Source organism: Acomys russatus, chromosome 4, assembly GCF_903995435.1.
Source record: "Acomys russatus chromosome 4, mAcoRus1.1, whole genome shotgun sequence".
NCBI lineage: Eukaryota > Metazoa > Chordata > Mammalia > Rodentia > Muridae > Acomys > Acomys russatus.
In genome coordinates, this window is record NC_067140.1 from 2,508,906 (window position 1) to 2,526,660 (window position 17,755).

The window sequence follows — 17,755 nt, forward strand, 5'->3', positions numbered from 1 at the left end:
AGCAATACTTTAGGGTTTTGGTCTTGGTGTTTGTATGAAATGCGGAGGCCTTGATTTAAGTCATTGTGACTTCCTTTTAGGTGTATTGTGCTAAGTGAACCTTGTCATATAAATCTTCCAGCAGCCTCTGTACACTAAGATGAGGAGGAAGGCATGATTGGCAGGATTGTTGGTCTCCTTACCAACTCTGAGGTATCATTTTAGAAATCCTATCTTGTGATGTCCTGAGCTGGGCTTTGTAAAAGCAGCTTTTATTCTCCTGGCTCAACTGTTGCCTGGCTTGCTACCTCCTTCTGCTGGCCCAGGCCTAGTCATGGAAGCTTTTAGCTTCTGTATAATCTAACCTAGGCCTAGAATGTTTTCAGCCTTGAGACTTACTGCTTAATAAGCTCACTTGTTCTTACTGAGCTCTGGGCTGGCTGGTTCAACTCAGCTGTTCTGACTCAAACTCCTCTCCCAGCTGACTTACTGAATTTGGCTTCTCTTGGCCCAGAATTGCTTTGTTTGGCCTCAAATTAACTCACCAATCTGCTCTAATCTTCTGGCTTCTCATTTTCTGGCCTGCTCCATCTTCACCTGAGCTCTCTCTCTCTCTCTCTGCATCCCATCTCTCTATTACTGCCCTGGTGAAACTGCCTCCTCTCTCTCTCTGAAAAACTGCCTCTTAAATAGCTTCCTTTTCCTCTCTCTTCTCACAAGAGTTGGGCATATCCTATTCTGTCAAATCTTATTCATCACCTTTTCTGCCACTCAATTAAACATCACTTTCAAACATGGGTGCTTCCTTCTACAAACCAGCTTTACTTTTGTTTGGGATTAAAGGCATATGCCACCATGCCTGGATCTAAGCTTTTCTTTACCCAATACTTGCTCTATACTACACTGGCCTTGAACTCAGATCTCTTTGCCTCTGTCTCTTGGATTAAAGGCATATTTTTTTTATTCAGCTGGATCACACAGACCTAGATCTTTCGATGTGATCACTTGCTAGCCCAGTCACATAGACCTAGAATGTGTATGGATGTGATCTCTTGCCAGAACAGCCATGTTCTGAATTAACATTCTTCTACAGAGTGCGGTAGCACAGACCTAGAATCCTAACGTTTTGGGGAGTGGAAGCAAGGTTATTGTTAGTTCTAGGCCAGTCAGAGCTATATAGAAAATTCAGAGGAGGGGGGGAACAGGGGGAGAGAGAGAGAGATGGGGAGAGAGAGAGAGAGAGAGAGAGAGAGAGAGAGAGAGAGAGAGAGATTCTTCAGCCATGGTTCCCCAGAATTGGGACACCACAGGAAAATGCATCATTATTTATGTGTCATGGTCCTTTGGGGACAACACATCACTTGTCTTTCATCTTTATCCTGACTGAGTGTAATGACTTTTTCTGAAGCATCCCTCTTATAATTATGACACCTCCAGTGCCAAAGAGGAGATTCTGTTTTCTTCCCTAAGCTCTAGTGCATGTCCTGAAATAGACTAGAATCATTGGGCCTGGTTGGGCAAAGGACCCAAGCCACAAATCAACCCAGTGGCTCCAATACTTTGTCTATTTACTGTTACAATATAGAGACTGGGAGCAGGGACTTTTCCTCAGAGTGACACCAGGAAGGTCCTGCCTGAGGGGGTCATGAGTGCTGGGGGTGGGTGGGTATGAGTGTCAGTCAGGTTTCGTGCATACATTGCTTCTGCATGAAGCAACCCCCTCCCCAACCCTGCGTCCTCTCTGTAGGGCAACTCAGCAGCTTCCTCCTCTGAAGGCCTCCAAGCCGAGTCCAAGTTGGTCACCTTCCAGGTGAGCATGCAGTGGGTCATTTGCTACCATCTTCCACACGGCCACCACTAATAAGCATCCTCTGCAGCATCCACAGGCTCTGGGGACCAGTGGGCATGAGGCAAATGCTCTAGCTAGCATCTCACAGCCCAGCGTGGGAAGGTGAGATATAGAAACACACCCAGCACCCCTTCATTATCACCCTCTCTATAAGGGGGAGTAAATCATTTCTAACCCACTAAGAATAGGAAACTCCCAGGTAAATGGGACAACTACCAAAACCCAAAAGCTTAGCAAGGTTGCAGGTGTATCTTTTAGCTAAGTTATTGGTTTCTTACACCGCTACCTCCCTTCCAACCCTAGGTAGGAGAAAAAGGTTGAAAGGAGCAGGGTACATCCCCTCTTAGACTTAGTTCCAGCTGGTTAGGGTCATAGGGCTCTTTGGGAAAGTACCAATCTCAGTCGTCGGGATGTCTAGCAGTCCCGCAACAGCAAACAGCAAAAGCAGCAAGACCAACAAGCAGCCTTCTCCCCCTTACATCCCTCACCTCTGAGAGGCTTCACCCAGCAGCTGATGGAAACAGATGCAGACACCCACAGCCAAACAAACAGGCCAGGCTCGGGCAGTCTTGTGGAAGAGTGGGAGAAAGAATTGAAGGAGCCAGAGGGGCCAAGGACACCACAAGGCAACCCACAGAGTAAACCAACCTGGGCCCGTGGGGGCCATCCAGCTGACGGCTGATCACAAGCGTCTAATCCGTGCACAACGTAAGTCTGGCTTTTGTTTTCTTTTTCTTTTTGTGTAGTGCCCACATAGTGCTTTTATGTGTACCTGCAAAAGTATGTGCTGGAACAAGTGTGTGTGCGCGGGCGTGCATGCGCATGCGTGTGTGTGTGTGTGTGTGTGTGTGTGCTGGTGCATTTGTGTATGGGTGCACACACACATATATATGTGAGTATGTGTGGTTATGTGTGCAGATGTGTGTGTGAGCAGGTGTTCAGGTGTGTACAACTGTGTTTGCCTGTTGACGCATATGGCTGAGGCCAGAGGTCGCTATCAGGTGTCTTCCGCCATTGCTCCCACTTATTTTTTAAATTACTATTTTGTGTGTATGGATGTTTTGGCTGGATGTGTGTCCGTGCACCATATGTGTGCCTGGTGCCCACAGAGGCCAGAAGAGGTCATCAGATTTCCTGGAACTGAAATTACGGATGGTTGTGAGCTGCCATGCTTGTGCTGGGAATCAAACCTCTGTCCTCTAGAACAGTAGCCAAAGCTCTTAACCACTGAGCCATCTCTCCAGCCCCTTCTAACTTAGTTTTTGAGAGAGGGTCTGTCCTGAACCTGGAGCTTATTGAATGATCTCTCCAGATCTGCCTGTCCCCTTCCCTGAGTGCTGGGGCTACAGTCACCCACTTCTGTGTCTGTTTTTATGTGGGTGCTGGGGATTAAACTCGGGGCGTCATTCTTACGCAGGGAGCCTTTCCAGGCTGAATCATCCTGTCTGACTTTTTATTTCCAAACGCAGCACTCCTCTGTCTGCCTCATCTCAGAAAGCAACAGAGTGGGCTCCTTGTTTTCTCGGACCACACCCTTGCGTTCAGCCTTGGCTCCCTTCTCCCCTCAGGTGCTCCAGATAATCCTTAGGCATATTCTGCCCACACTGACTCCAACTTACCCTGCAGTCTCTTCTTTTTAACCATGGTCACTGCTACACCTGGAGCACAACTCTATGAGCTCCTACCTGGTACTCAAACAGTTCTGGCACCTGCCCTTTCCCTGACTCTCCTTCCCCTGCCAAGGCACCCTTCACATTGCGGGCACGACCAGACCTCACTACACCTGTGTACGGTCCTACAAACCTTTTCCACATCCGGGATGCAGGTCCAACTGGGACCCACAGCCGGCGATCCCTTCTCAACCATCTCTGGCTCCCTCTTTTCCTGGCTCAGGTGCTCCACCAGGATGCCCTGCCCTCTGCCCACACAACACTGGCTGCTTCTTCCACTGCTGGCTGCCCCCAACTGCCTGGTTCTTGTTTTCCAGGCTCTGCTTGGCAAGCTGCTGCCGCTTACCACATGCCACTCTCAGCAAACATGTCCCCTAGCCACCCGATGCTCCTGGTCATATATTTGTACCCTTCTAGTTCCTTCCAGGCTCTGCCATTCTCTGCCTTTCTCTCTAGACTGGGAGCTTCACGAGACATGGTGGATGCTCTCAAAATACTCGGGTAAGGGGTGTGGCAAAGGAAATGACCAGAAGAAAGACATTCAAAAGAGGAAGAGCCAGGAGAAAGGAGGAGGGGAGGGAAGGGAGGAGGGAGGGAGGGATGAAGATGGGGAGGAGGGAAAGATCCAGCAATGCACCAGAACTTGAATTTTCCCCAGAAGTGGTCCAAGTTAGAAGTTGATTTTAAGTGTCCCAACTGGGTGCTCTGAATTGTTGATTAGAGAGAACATTTGTGCAGTAATGCCCAATGTATCCAGATCCCCTGAACTTAGCAATTATAGCTCTTTGGCTCTCTTACCTGGATATTTGCACAACTCCCGGCTTCAAGCAAGGGTTCAGTCTGAGCTATCTGAATGGCCTGAAATTCAAATGATAATTCTTTGTGACTTGAGGACATCTAAGAGCGCCTAGTCTCACTTTCTGCTTTAAAGGTCTCCCTTTCCACACGGCTACTGTCAAGCTGGAAGCAGGGCTGGCACTCAGGCGCTTCTGCAGGGAGTCTCCAGGAAGCCATGTCCTCAGCACAGCAGAGCAGTGACCTCCAGGGAACCCTAGCATCCAAGCCTACCCCTCTTTGCTTTGCAGGAGGATGTCTAGCTACCCTGGCCAGCTCACAGCTAGCGGCACAGGAGTTTCCTCTAATCAAAAGCCAAACTGCAATTATAGCTGCTCTGAAGCTAGGCACATGGTGCCACTTAATGGGGCAGATTTATAGGACATTAACAACTCCAGCGGCAGAGCACCAGGTGCTACAAATCATCAAAATTAGAAACAAACAAGCCCTTGAGGCTCCAGATGCAGTCTCCGGTGGGGCCTGACACGTCTAAGGGTCACCCAAAATGCACTAGCTGTTCTTCTGCCGCAGGACCTTTGAGGTTGACATCCCTGTTTGCGTGAAAGTTAAACACATATCCAAACTTAAAAATAAAGAAATAATGTCCAGATATGTTTTCGCATGATGTGCATTTTTTCCAGCCCCATGCTACCTGTGACAGTGTTGTCTTCTCAAGGTCGAGCTGCACTTCCACCCACCTGTCAACCAGCCCACGCCTTCTTTCCTCCCTCCCCTCTTCCTGTGCCCTGGACCCCTGCCACCTTTTCCCTAAGCAAGAACTTCACTCATACAGCCAACCCCAAGCATCATTATCACTCTGTGGTTAGCTACTCCCCTCAGTAAATAAGCATACCACAACGGCCCGACTTAAAACAGAAAGCAACCTTCATTTCATTCACTGCTCACTGTCTTCAACACCAGCCAAGTTTTCTTCTGACTGTCCACCAAAGCCACTCCCATCATGGGCACCAATGGCTTCTCTACTGCCACCTCTGGGAGTCCCTTTGCAGTCCTCATCCTGCCTGCTGGCTCATGAGCATTGGATATGGTTCTCTTTGTAATTCCTTCCCCTTCCTTCCTGACTTCCATGTGTTGGTGGCCGCAGAATCAGCCCTACGAGCCTTTCCCTTCCTCCTCCTCCTCCTGCTCCTCCTCCTCCTCTTCGGCTACCCTGTGAAAGGTTGTTTGACATGCCCCACCACGGGGTCGTAACCCACAGGTTGAGAACAGCCGGTCTAGACCCATGACTCTAAATAACAAGTCTATATTGGCAGCTACAATAGTTCTAGCTAGAGGCTCCTAGGAACTTGAGGCTTTCCTTGGAAATCCGATCGCTTTCTGTTTCCAGTCACCACACCACCAACGAAAACAAACGTGAATGTGCATTTGATCATCTTCACCCAGCAAAGGAAATAATTGGTTCTCATGATGCAGGCTCGGAAACATCACCCAAGACGGAGTATGCAGTGGCACCAGAGAGAAGCCTAAGTGACAACGTCCTTCCTTTCAGCAAGAATGATGCCCTATTCACTGTGATTTCCCAGGATGCTGGCATCTCCCAAATCCCTCTCCAACTTGTTAGAATTGTTTCCTTCTTCACAAATCACTAACCATTTGTCTTTGCCAATTGTGTGTATGCTCATGTGCAGGTGCCGCAGAGGTCACAGGAAGGTGCAGGCTTCTGTGGAGCTGGGGTTACAGGAGGTTCTGAGCTGTCGATGTGGGTGCTGGGAACCATACGCAGGTTCTCTGAAAGAGCAGTGTTCGCTCGACTGCCGAGATCTCGTCAACCTCGTGGTTGTTATGTCCCCACTGCCAGTTAAAGGCTCTTTTGAGGTGACTTATCTCCTGTCAGGTTTCAGAATTACAAATCTATCTCCTAATCATCTGTCACCCAATTATCTTTGTTTGTGTGCCATTTAAGAGAAATCCTCAATTTGTAAGTTTTTAAAACTCTTTTTTATTATAAAGTGAGTCACAGAGGAAAATCGCACAGTTTAGTAAAATTTTACACAGTGAACCTTTGTAACTACCACACAGGTCAACGTGTATAGCTTTTGACTATTAATGTTTTAGGTTCGCATCTCTTTGTTCTCCTCCCCACTGCCTGCCCTCTTCCCCGCCAGCAGGTCCCCTCCCTCCCCTCAGCTGCCCTGTGTCACCCTCTCTCCTTCCCCCTTCCTCTGCTCTCAGGAGGGCCTTTTCACTTTCCTGACCTGCACATAATTATTATCTTTTTGACCTGCACATAATGATTTTGAGTCTAGGTTCTTCATAAGAAAGAAAACGTGATGTGTTTGTCTTCCAAATCTGGACACTCTGCTTAACGTGATGAGTTCCTGTTTCAGGAAAATTTCTATTTTCCTGAAAATGTTGTGATTTTTTGTTCTTCTTTAAGGCTGCATAGAATTCCATTGTGCATATGTTCCACCAGCTTAATCCCGTCATCAGCTGAGGGACACCTAGGCTGGTTCTGTTCCTACTTGTGAGTAATCGGGAATGAGCATGAAGTTGCCAGCATCTCCACAGGGAAGACTTTTTTTTTAAAAAAAATATACATTTTGGTATATACCCAGAAATGATACATTTGAGTCTTGTGGTGGTTCTACTTTTAATATTTTGAGGAACCTCCACATTGATCTTCATAGTGATTGTATGCGTCCAATCCCACCAACAGAGAAAAACATTTTTTTTTCCTTTCCCCACATCAAAAAAAAAAAAAAAAATGTTGTTTGCTACCTTTTTTCTTGATGGCTGTTATTGTGACTGAAGGTGACTCCTCAGTGACCCTTCAGATTACATTTCCCTGGTGATTAGGAATACAGAACATTTTCCCAAGAAATGATTGGCTATTTGTATGCTTTCATTTGAGAACTGTCTGTCCAGTTCATTTGCCCACTTATTAACTGGAAGATTTTTTTTTTTTATCGGTATTTCATTTTTGCAGTTCTCTGTGTCCTCCAGCCCCTGTCTGAGGTAAGCCTGGCGAGGGTTTCCTCCCATTCTGCAGCCTGCCTGCTAACTCTGCAGACAGTTTCCCTCATGGAGCACGAGCATTTTACTTTCATGTACTCCCATCTGTCCGTACTTGGGGTAGTTTCTCCTGCTACTGGAGCCCTTTTCAGAAAGCCTTTGCCTGTGCCTACATTTCCAAGTGTTTTACCTCTGTCTCCCTCTACCTGTTCCAAGGTTTCAGGTCTTACATGAAGGTCTTTGACTCATTTCGAGCTTGGCTTTGTGCAGGGTGAAAAACATGGATCTTTCAGTCCCCTGTGCGTGGAAATACAGTTTCCCCAGCGTGTTTAGTGTGTTAAGAGTTTTCTGGTGGACGTTAAGTGGAGAAGGAGATCTGACTTTCACACAAACTCTGGTGCCCCATATTTGACCATGTCCCTTGGATGGAGACGCCTGGTGGCACTCAGAGGAAGGATGATAGGTCACCAAGAAGAGACTCGATACCCTATGAGCATATACAGGGGGAGGAGGTCCCCCTCAGTCACAGACATAGGGGAGGGGAATAGGGAGAGAAGCGGGAGGGAGGGAGGAATGGGAGGATACAAGGGATGGGCTAACAACTGAGATGTAATATGAATAAATTAATAATAAAAAAAGGGAAAAAAAGAGTTTTCCGGTGGAGTTGGCAGGTTCTATTAAGTACAGATAACTTGACCTTTTCCTCTCCTAATCATAACTTTTATTAATTGTTTGTTTTATTTTTTCTAGCAAAGACCTGCACACAATATTGAATAAGAATAAAGAAAGTGGGCACCCTCGACTCATTTCAGATTTTAGAAGCAATGCTCTTGATCTCCCCCGCCCCCATTTAGGCTAATGCTGGTTCTTGGTTTTTGTTTAGTCAAAGTATGCCCTTTCTATTCTCATTTCTTTGGAGGTGTTTATCCAGAAGGGATGTTAAATTTCCTCAAAGGCCTTTTTCTGCATTGATTAAGACGGCCATGTGATTTCTGTCAAGTCTATTTATGTGCTGTTTTAACTCGCTGATTTGCCTATGTTGCACCCATTGTACACTCCTAGAATAAAGCCAACACAGTAATGGTGTGTCGTCTTCCTTATGTGTGTTTTAGCACTTGTTTGTAAGACTTTTATTGGGAGATCTTACATTTATGCTCATCAGGGAAATTTTCTATAGTTCTCTTTCATTATGACGCCATTGTCCTTTTTTGGTATCAGGCTAATGCTGGCTTCACAGAATGAGTTTGGTAACATGCCTTTCTTTGTAGTCCATGGAACAGTTTCCGGGGCATTGGTGGTAGTATTTCCTTAAAGGTTTGACAGAATCCAGCAGTGACTCCACTAGTTCCGGCTTTTCTGTCTCAGTCCTGTTGATTGTTATGGGTCTGACTAAGAAGTTTACATCCTTTTAAATTTAAATTTAAATTTAAATTTGATAATTTGATGTATGGATCTAGGTACTGAAACCATCCACTCTGTGGCATCAGGACCATTTAACCTTTTATGTCTATTTTACATGAAATTGGGAAAGAACATCAACTGAAAAAAAAAAAAATCCTTCCATTAGACCAGCCTGTAGGCAAGCCTGTAAAGTTTTTACTTGATTAATGTTTAATGTGGAAGGGACCACTGCCTCGCCATCCCCCTCAGCGAACCAGGAGGAATAAGCCAGTAAACAGTATTCCACCAAGGCCACTGCTTTAGTTCCTGCCTGAGCTCCTACCCGCACTTCCCTCAGGGTAGGACAAACCCTTCCCAACCCCAGTTTCTTTCTGTCATGTCTTCATCACAGCAATAGAATACGGCCAATAGAACAGAATGCCAACAGGGACACGATAGTTACATCTTCTTATTGAGTTGTTTATGACTATGCAATGGCTTTCTTTATCTGTTCTGCCTAATTCTGGTTGAAGGCTACTTGGATACTTTATCAGATATCAAAATAGCTGCGCCAACTTTTTTGTTTTTGTTGTTGTAACTCTTCGCTTAAGAGACTGTTTCCTAAGTCGGGGTGGCCAAGTGGAAAGAGACTGTTTCCTATCAGTCTTATGTTTCTTGGAGATGATAAATAGGTGACTTTTGTTTTTCAAGCCATTCAACTAGTGTGCATCTCTTTATTAGTGAGTTTAATACATTTACATCTAAGGTTATTACTTAAGATTTTTTTCTTTTCTTTCTTTCTTTTTTTTTTTTTTTTGTTTTTTTTTTTTTTTTTTTTTTTTTTTTTTTTTTTGGTTTTTTGAGACAGTGTTTCTCTGTGTAGCCCTGGCTGTCCTGGACTTACTTTGCAGCTCCAACTCACAGCAATCCGCCTGCCTCTACCTCCCAAGTGCTGGGATTAAAGGCGTGCACCACCATGCCTGGCACTCTCAATTTCTTTTAAAATATCTTCTTTATTCTTGAGAATTTTATAGTGTTAATAAGTTAACATTTATCCCCCCATGTCTTCCCACCAGTTCTCCCATATTCCCTTTAACAGGCCCATCTTCCAATCTCATGACTTAAAAAAAAAATTAATAAAAGCTGTTGCCAGACAGTGGTGGTGCACACCTTTAGTCAGAAGCAGGAGGATCTCTAAGTTCGAGGCCAGCCTGGTCGACAGAGTATGTTCCAGGACAGCCAGGGCTACACTGAGAAACCCTGTCTCGGAAAACAAAACAAAACGCTGTGACATCCAGATAGTGCTGCCCTTGTGTGTGTGGGCATGGGGCTTTTTAACAGAGCATAGGATCTCTACCAATCGCCACAATCCTCAAAGAGAGGTGACTCTTTCTCCTCCAACAATTGTCAACTGCCAAAAGCTTCTCTGAAAGAGGCAGGCCTGGATATCATCAGTCCCACCTATGCTGGGATTTTGTCTGGTTTGATGGTGCGCCGGTTACCTCCGGTACTGTAAATTCATGGGCAGGCACCATGCACAGATATCTGGTGGGGATTAAACCTACACCTTCGTGCTTTCGTGCCAAGCGTTTTACCGCAGTCCTCCCCACCCTCACGCTCTTGCGTTCTTTCCACCCTCTCTTCCACGTTAGTGTCCCTCCTGGGTCTTGAGAGAACAGAAAGTTGACATCTATGTCCCATTGGATGCAATGAAGTAAAAATCGTACTGAAGGTACGGTAGGAGAAGGGCAGGGCTCACAAGAGGAAATAAGCAGGATACAGGAAGATGACGTGATGACGCATCTCCTTTCTGAGTTCTCAAAAATTGGTGTCTGCCAGTCACGTTCAGAGAATGGGCAGGATGAGTCTATGGAGTCTTGTCTTCCCGCAGCAGCTTAGGCCACGGCCCGTCAGTGTCTGTTGGCTGCTAGGGCTGTTTTCCCATTGGTTGCCTTCCTTCTTTTTGCATACCTGGGGCCTCTGCCACCACACCCAGCTTCACGGTCTGTGGGCTGGGTAGGTTCTTTCATCCTCCGGAAACTCATGATCTCTGAGGAGGCTACGGTTAAAACACTGGGGATGTCTCTCCAGCACTGAGGTCAGTCCAGGAAGAGGATGTCTTTTCTTTTTAAGACCTCCTGGCATCTAAAGGCAGGGAACCATGTCAGAGGCAGCCCCTAATTTCATTATTAGTAAACGGGTGTGGAGGAAGTGGGGAGTGGGGCATAAGGCAGGGACTAGGAGGAGAGGAGGGAGGGGGCTGCGATCAGGCTGTACATTTTGGGGGAAAAAAAGAGAAAAGAAAAAATAATTTAAAAATAGAAAAGAAAGAAAGAAAAAGAAAAACACAGGGGAAAAATATCTGGGTGTTGATCCATATGTTGAGGGATGCAGCTGTAAGTGACTCTGCCTTCAAGAATTGGCAGGCAGGTGACTCCAGAATTCAACCTGCTCACCGACCTCAGGCTCAGAGCTGACTGCAAGAATCCCAGGACTGAACCATCTCTCCGTATATACTTCCCAGCCTGAGCCTGGCCTTCTGCAGCTAGTATCCTTCAGCTTGCCTGTTTGCTAAGGCCCTAGGACATGCCTGTCAGTGCTGAATTACAAGTGTGTAGTGTGTGGGCTGCTATATGGGGCTTAAGCATGCTTTCATGGCAAGTACTTACCATCTGGGGCCTGTCCCCAGCACGAACAGTGTTCTTTCACAGTATAACACAGGTCTGGCCATCTTTCTTTCAGAATGCACTTATGTTCAGTGTATGTGTGGTGAGTTCCTGGACACTGGGAAATGAAGGTGTTCTGTTTGTCTTTTCTTTTTCACCTATTTACTGGCTGTAATAATTCGTAAAGAGATTTGTTTCCCATTGACTTTGGTTACTGGTATGGTCTGAATATGAAATGTCCCCGCAGGCACTTGTGTTGAACACTTGATCCCCAACTGACTGTTGCCAATTGGAGAGGTGGTGGAAACTTCAGAAGGTTAGGCCTAGATGCAGGAAGTCAGTTGCTGGGGACATGCCTGCACAGAATGTCTTCTTGCCCTCCCCCCACCCCTCTGACTCCTTTGTTCCACGAGGTGGGCCTCCTCCTCCTCCTCCCCTCCTCCTCCTGATGCCGCCTCACCGTGGATCCAGATCAAGAACCAAGGGATATGGACCGACCCCTCTGAAAGCCTGAGTTAAAATGAAGAATTCTTCCTGTAGCTGTTTCTGTCCGGTACTTTGTTGAAGCTACCGAGAAGGTAACTAACGCTGCTCCTGATGTGGAGTGACCTGTGCCCCGCTCTCCGCAGCCCCTCTGCTGCAGCCCTAACTCTCTACCGACTGTGAGTGATTGTTTGGGACCACGGGGAGACAACTTAGGTAAATGAGACCGTATGTGCTGATCTAATAGCGCCAGGGCCCTTATTAAAATTAAGATGACCCCAGAAAAATTTATCTTTTTCTTCTTCTTCACGTCTACACAGAGGCCATGTGAGAATGCAGAGAAGGTGCCCATTTTCAAGCCAGTAAGAAATTTCAGAGACCTAACTCTGGACACCGTGGTCTTGTATCTCCAGGACCCTAAACTCTGAGGAATGTAATGCTGCTGTTTGAGCCATCCAGTCTGTGGTCTTTTGTTATGGCAGCGTAAGCAAACCAAGTCACCAGTGGTAGACTTTGTACGCACAGGGATGAAGGGTACTGTTAGATCCTTTTCTTTATTTTCCAAATTCCTAGACAATTAATTTGTTTTTATCCTCCTCCAAAGGTCACACCGCTGTGTAGATTCTTTTGTCATTATTGAATCACGGGTTTAAGGGTAGTTTATGAGTTTCAATCCATCGCATTCCTAGTCTAACACTCAAACTATTTCATCTTTGGCCAGTAGGGAGCCACTTTATATTGGCACTAGAGTTCTTTTGCCAAATCAATCTTTGAAGCCTCTGTATGGGGTATGGGCTGAACATTCCAGGTTTTTCTGGGCCTTGTATCTTGCCTCTGACTGAAGATAAGCTGTATCTCCAAGAAGACAGGGTTCCCACTAATGAGGTCTGGTGTTTCAGGAAAACAAACCACAGGCTAAGGAGTACTGTTGTTTGCTCCCGGGGTGCCTGTTATTTCTAGGCGAGGACTTCTATACATGCACATACCAGAAGTCACATGCTCAGCAACACTTGCCTAGCATGTGTGAGGCCCTGGGGTCAATCCCCAGGACTGGAAAAAGAAAAACTCTAGCTACTGTCCTCTCTCTCTCTTGCCGTGTGTGCGTGTGCGTGTGCGTGTGTGTGTGTGTGTGTGTGTGTGTGTGTGTGTGTTGTGCAGGCACATGTGTGTGGTCTCAATGTGTGTGTGTGGGGTATGGTATGCGGTGTGTGTATGTGTGTATGTTGTGTGTGTGTGTGTGTGTGTGTGTGTGTGTGTGTGTGTGATACCTCCTGACAATCCTGGATTCTAAAGTCACAGAGATGATAGAACCAGAATAGAACAAAATTAGTCATCTGCTTTATCCTGGTGATACACAATAGTCAGTCTCAGAATATTATCAATATTCCCAGTTTTATCTATAATCACTAAGAATCATTCTAAAGGTTTGTAATAGGCCAGGGAGATGGTTCTATGGGAGCAATCATGAGAATTTGAATTTGAATTTCTAAAATTTTCCTGAAAAAGCCAGGCACCGGAACACACACACACACACACACACACACACACACACACACACACACACACACACGGTTTGCATGTACAAGTCCCATTCCTGCTCCCAGTTAACACTGTACTATTTCTCTCTCTCTTTGTTGTGTGGCACTTTTTCTAGGCAGATGGGACATGGATATTTATTCACCCCAAATAACCAATGACAGGCCAAAGTAATAATACCCCCAAAGTCCAACTTGGAGTTTTCAGGGCTCACTTACTGGAGTGTGAGTGAAGGTCGTCCACAGAAGCCGGAACCAGTCAAGGCAGCTGAGTCACTGAAAGCCCATCCGTATGGCTGACAGCTCATGGAAGCTGCAAGTCTAAAGCTCACTGCACCGTTTGCAGGCAGCCCGCCAGGTCAGAGTCTTTTTCAGGTAGCTTGCTTGGCCTCTGTCCCCTCAGCTGTCCTGTTTATATGACTTTGGACAGAGAGGGGTCTTGGGCATCTGGGCAACTTCTGAGTTGAGCACTTCCTGTGTCTTTAGGAGCTTCCCTCCCCCATGGAATGTTTTTAACTCAGAGAAAGTTGCTACCCAAACCCTCCAGCCAGTCTTGCTCTCCAAATAAGTATATATTAGTGCTCACTTTCCATCATTTTTTATTATTTTATGTATATGACTGTTTTTGCCTGCATGTATGTGTGTGTCCCTTATGTATACCTGGTGCCTGTGGAGGTCAGGAGATGGCATCAGATCCCTGGGAGTGCAGTTACAGACAGTTGTGAGCCACTGTGTGGACAGTGGGAATTGAACCCAGGTCCTCTGCAAGAGCAACCAGTGCTCTTAATGGCTAAGCCAACTGTCCAGCCTCTCTCCCTCATCTTTATATTGTCATTTGCCCATTTGTTTCCTTTGTCTGTATGTCAGTTTCTAGCAAATTCCTTAAGGAAGGCTCACTGGAGTCTCAAATATTCTAATATTGCATATAGCTATGTGTGTGGAAGCCAGAAACTGATGTTCGATATCTTTTATTTCTCTCCACCTTGTTCTTCTGAGACAGGGTCTCTAGCTGAATCTAGAACTCACCAATCGACAGACTGGCTGCCTGTGAGCTCCAGGGATCTGCTGTCTCCAGGCCACGCCCACAGAATAGACTCACAGGTGCATACCACTATAGTGATTAGAAAATGGATGCTGGGGATCTGAACTTAGGACCTCATGTTTCTGCAGCCGGCACTTTACCGACCAAGCCGTCTCCTCAGCCCTCTTATATCCGAAAGTCAGGAGTTTAAAAACTATGGATTTAATTTTATGTGCATGGATGTGAGGATGTCAGATGACCTGGAACTGGAGTGACAGACCGCTGTGAGGTGCCATTTGGGTGCAGGGACCTGAGCCTGAGTCCTCTGGAAGAGCAGCCAGTGCTCTCAACTGCTGAGCCATTTCTCCAGCCCCTGAAATTCATTTTTGATTAAGTAAAGCTCCTGGTTCATATTCCTTTCCTTTTCTTTCTTTCTTTCTTTTCTTTTCTTTTTCTTTCTTGTTCTTTTTCTTTCTTTCTTTTTCTTTTGTTTGTTTTGTTTTGTTGTTTGGTTTTTTCAAGACAGGGTTTCTCTGTGTAACAGCTCTGGCTGTCCTGGAACTCGCGTTGTAGACCAGACTGGCCTCGAACTCACATCGATCCGCCTGCCTCTGCCTCCCAAGTGCTGGGATTAAATGGGTGTGCCACCACTGCCTGGGCCTGGTTCATTTTCTTTCCTGAAATATCTTATCTTAAATACATGATTCCCCCCTTCTCAAACAGGTCCTCTTTATGTAGCCCTGGCTGTCCTGAAATTCACTGTGTAGACCAGGCTGGCCTCGAACTCACATCGATCCACCTGCCTCTGCTTCTGGTTCTCAAGTGCTGAGTTTAAAGGTGTGTGCCACCAACCCAAGCTTGTTATTCCATCTTCTTCCACCATAAAGTGCTGCCCTCAAAACGTTTGTCAATAATCTATCAATCTATTATATACTACACACGGATGCGTTTTACCTCAATGTCTAGTTTTTAAATTTTTTCTTAAACCCTAGTCGTTTGTTGAGATATGTCTTAGTGTTGATAGTCAATATTTTCAGGTGTTTTGAGCAAGTTTTTTTTTTTTAATCAATAAACGCAATCCAACATACAAGTAAAGGACAGAAACCACATGATCACCTCATTAGACAGAATCCAACGTCCTGTCATGATTAAAGTCCTATAGTGACTAGAGATACAAAGGACACAGCTTACCATAATAGAGGCAATTCACAGCAAGCCCATTCGAAATGGAGGGGGAAAAAGAGCATTTCCACCAAAATCAGGAACAAAGCAAAGATGTCCATTTTCTCTATTCCTATTTCATACGGTACTTGAAGTCAGGAAAGGAAGAAATCAACACATCCTTATTTGCAGAGAAAGTGATTATTTTTTTGAGTCAACATCTTTCTATGTAGCCTTAGCTGGCTTGAAACTCCCTATACAGGCCAGGTCTGGCTTCAAACTCATAGTGATCCACCTGCTTCTGCCTCTAAAGTGCTGGGGTTAAAGGTGTGTATCACCATGCCCAGGCAAGGGATGCAATTTTATACATAAAAAGACCCTAAGGATTCCACCAGAAAACTTCTATAGCTGATACTTTCAGCAAAGTAGAAGGATATAAGGTCAAGAGTCTTAATTTCTTAAATTGTGTTCTTTTCTTTCTAAACAGAATTTGTGTTCATACAGTGAAAGGCATTCTTCAGATTTTGGAATCTTCTAGGCAAGCAGCATGCTGTCCATCCCCCTGATGTTTCCATTCCCGGTGGGATGTTCAGAGCCCCCAACTCAAACAACAGGCCTTCAGAAGTACAGCGGAGACACCCCAGGCAAGTTCAGCCTGACACTCTAGACCAGCAGGAAATTCCTTTCTACTCTCAAACTCAGTTCTCTTCTGGCCTCACTCTCTCAGCCTTGCATGCTGTCAGCTGCGGGTGCTGACCCTGAACTGACAAAACCCACCAGTGACACTGCACATCAAAGGCCAGTAATCCTGCCTGAAAACCAAGATGAGGGTGGGTGACTCCTTGGACCACGGGCTTCCTCTCACGCCGGCATTAAGTAAGGCCCTCGGGAATTAGATACCATCTGGCAGAGAAGAGGCTTCTAAATGGGACTGAGATTTCAATCTCAACCTTCCTTCTACCTCCACTCTCCCTCCTCCAGCCATGTGGGTCCTTCCAATGTGTCTCCCACGAGAGGCCAGGCTCACTCCAACCCCAGGGACTTTTACTTTTGTCTTTCACCCAGCTAAGCCCTTTGCCCTGGGGGCTTTCTGAGCCCCACCCTCTTACACTGCAGGTGTCTGTTTAAGTGCCACCCTATTGGTACATTTCCTCTCACCCAACTATATAAAATGGAACTCCTTCATCAGCAGCTGTCCAACCTCTTGCTATTTTTTTTTTTTCTAAAAATTTTGTACATGCATACAATGTATCTTGGTCATTTCCACCTCGTTACCTACTTTTGTTATTTTTCCGCTCCCACTGAGCCCTGCACTTCTCCACATCAAGGCCTTCTCTGTGCCTCCTATGTTTATGCCTTTGTCTTGTGACCCACCAAGTTTAAATAGGGATGACTACACCACGGCGGGGAAAGGAGACTCTTTCTTCAGGCAACCACTAACTGCCAGCACCTCCTGGCAGAGGAGAAGGACTCCATGAGCCCCCGCCCCTTGCATGCTGGAATTGTCACTGTCTGGATCTTGTACAGGTGACCACAGTTGCTGTGCGTTCATTAGTGCACCCGCTACGCCGTGTCCAGAAGACAGCTTTTCACTCTCCCCAACCCTCGTGATCTTCTCTGCATTTTATCATCTCTCTCTCTCTCTCTCTCTCTCTCTCTCTCTCTCTCTCTCTCTCTCTCTCTCTCTCTCTCCAAAGTTCCTTGAGCCTTGGGGAGGTGATGTAGATGCCCATTTAGGCTGAGCACCCAGCAGTTGGCATGTCCACTTACACAGCAATAGTAGTAGGTCCCCTGGTTCTCCGTTTGGGTCTATGACCTCCCCAGCCAAGGGCTTTTGACCAGGTTAGCAGAAGCAGGCCCTTTGCTAGGGTTGTCTTCAGTATGTTCATCACTGTTTACACCAGTCCATCATGCATTCATCTGTTTGTTTCTCATCTGCCTTTTCCATTGAGTGGTAAGTTAAACTCCAGAGAGGCAGAGATTTCATCTAACGTGTCTATGGTTATATTCTTGCTCCCTTCCCAGGCAAAACTCTTGAGGCATAGAAGCCCTGGAGAAACATCCATTGAATTAAATCTCTGCTACCTGTTCAAGTGGAAACCTTCATCAGTCATTGCTCTTGCGATGAAGAAGTAGGGAAAATTCTGTCAGAATGTGGACTTGACTCACTATGACTGGAGCGGAGATAGATTTGTTTTGAATTG

General features: G+C 46.0%; 1 protein-coding gene across 1 annotated transcript in view; it reads left to right on the forward strand.

Moving 5' to 3' along the window:
- Snph (syntaphilin) overlaps positions 1 to 17,755 on the forward strand; it is a 714,025-nt gene that overhangs the window by 508,760 nt on the left and 187,510 nt on the right. The window lies entirely within an intron of this gene.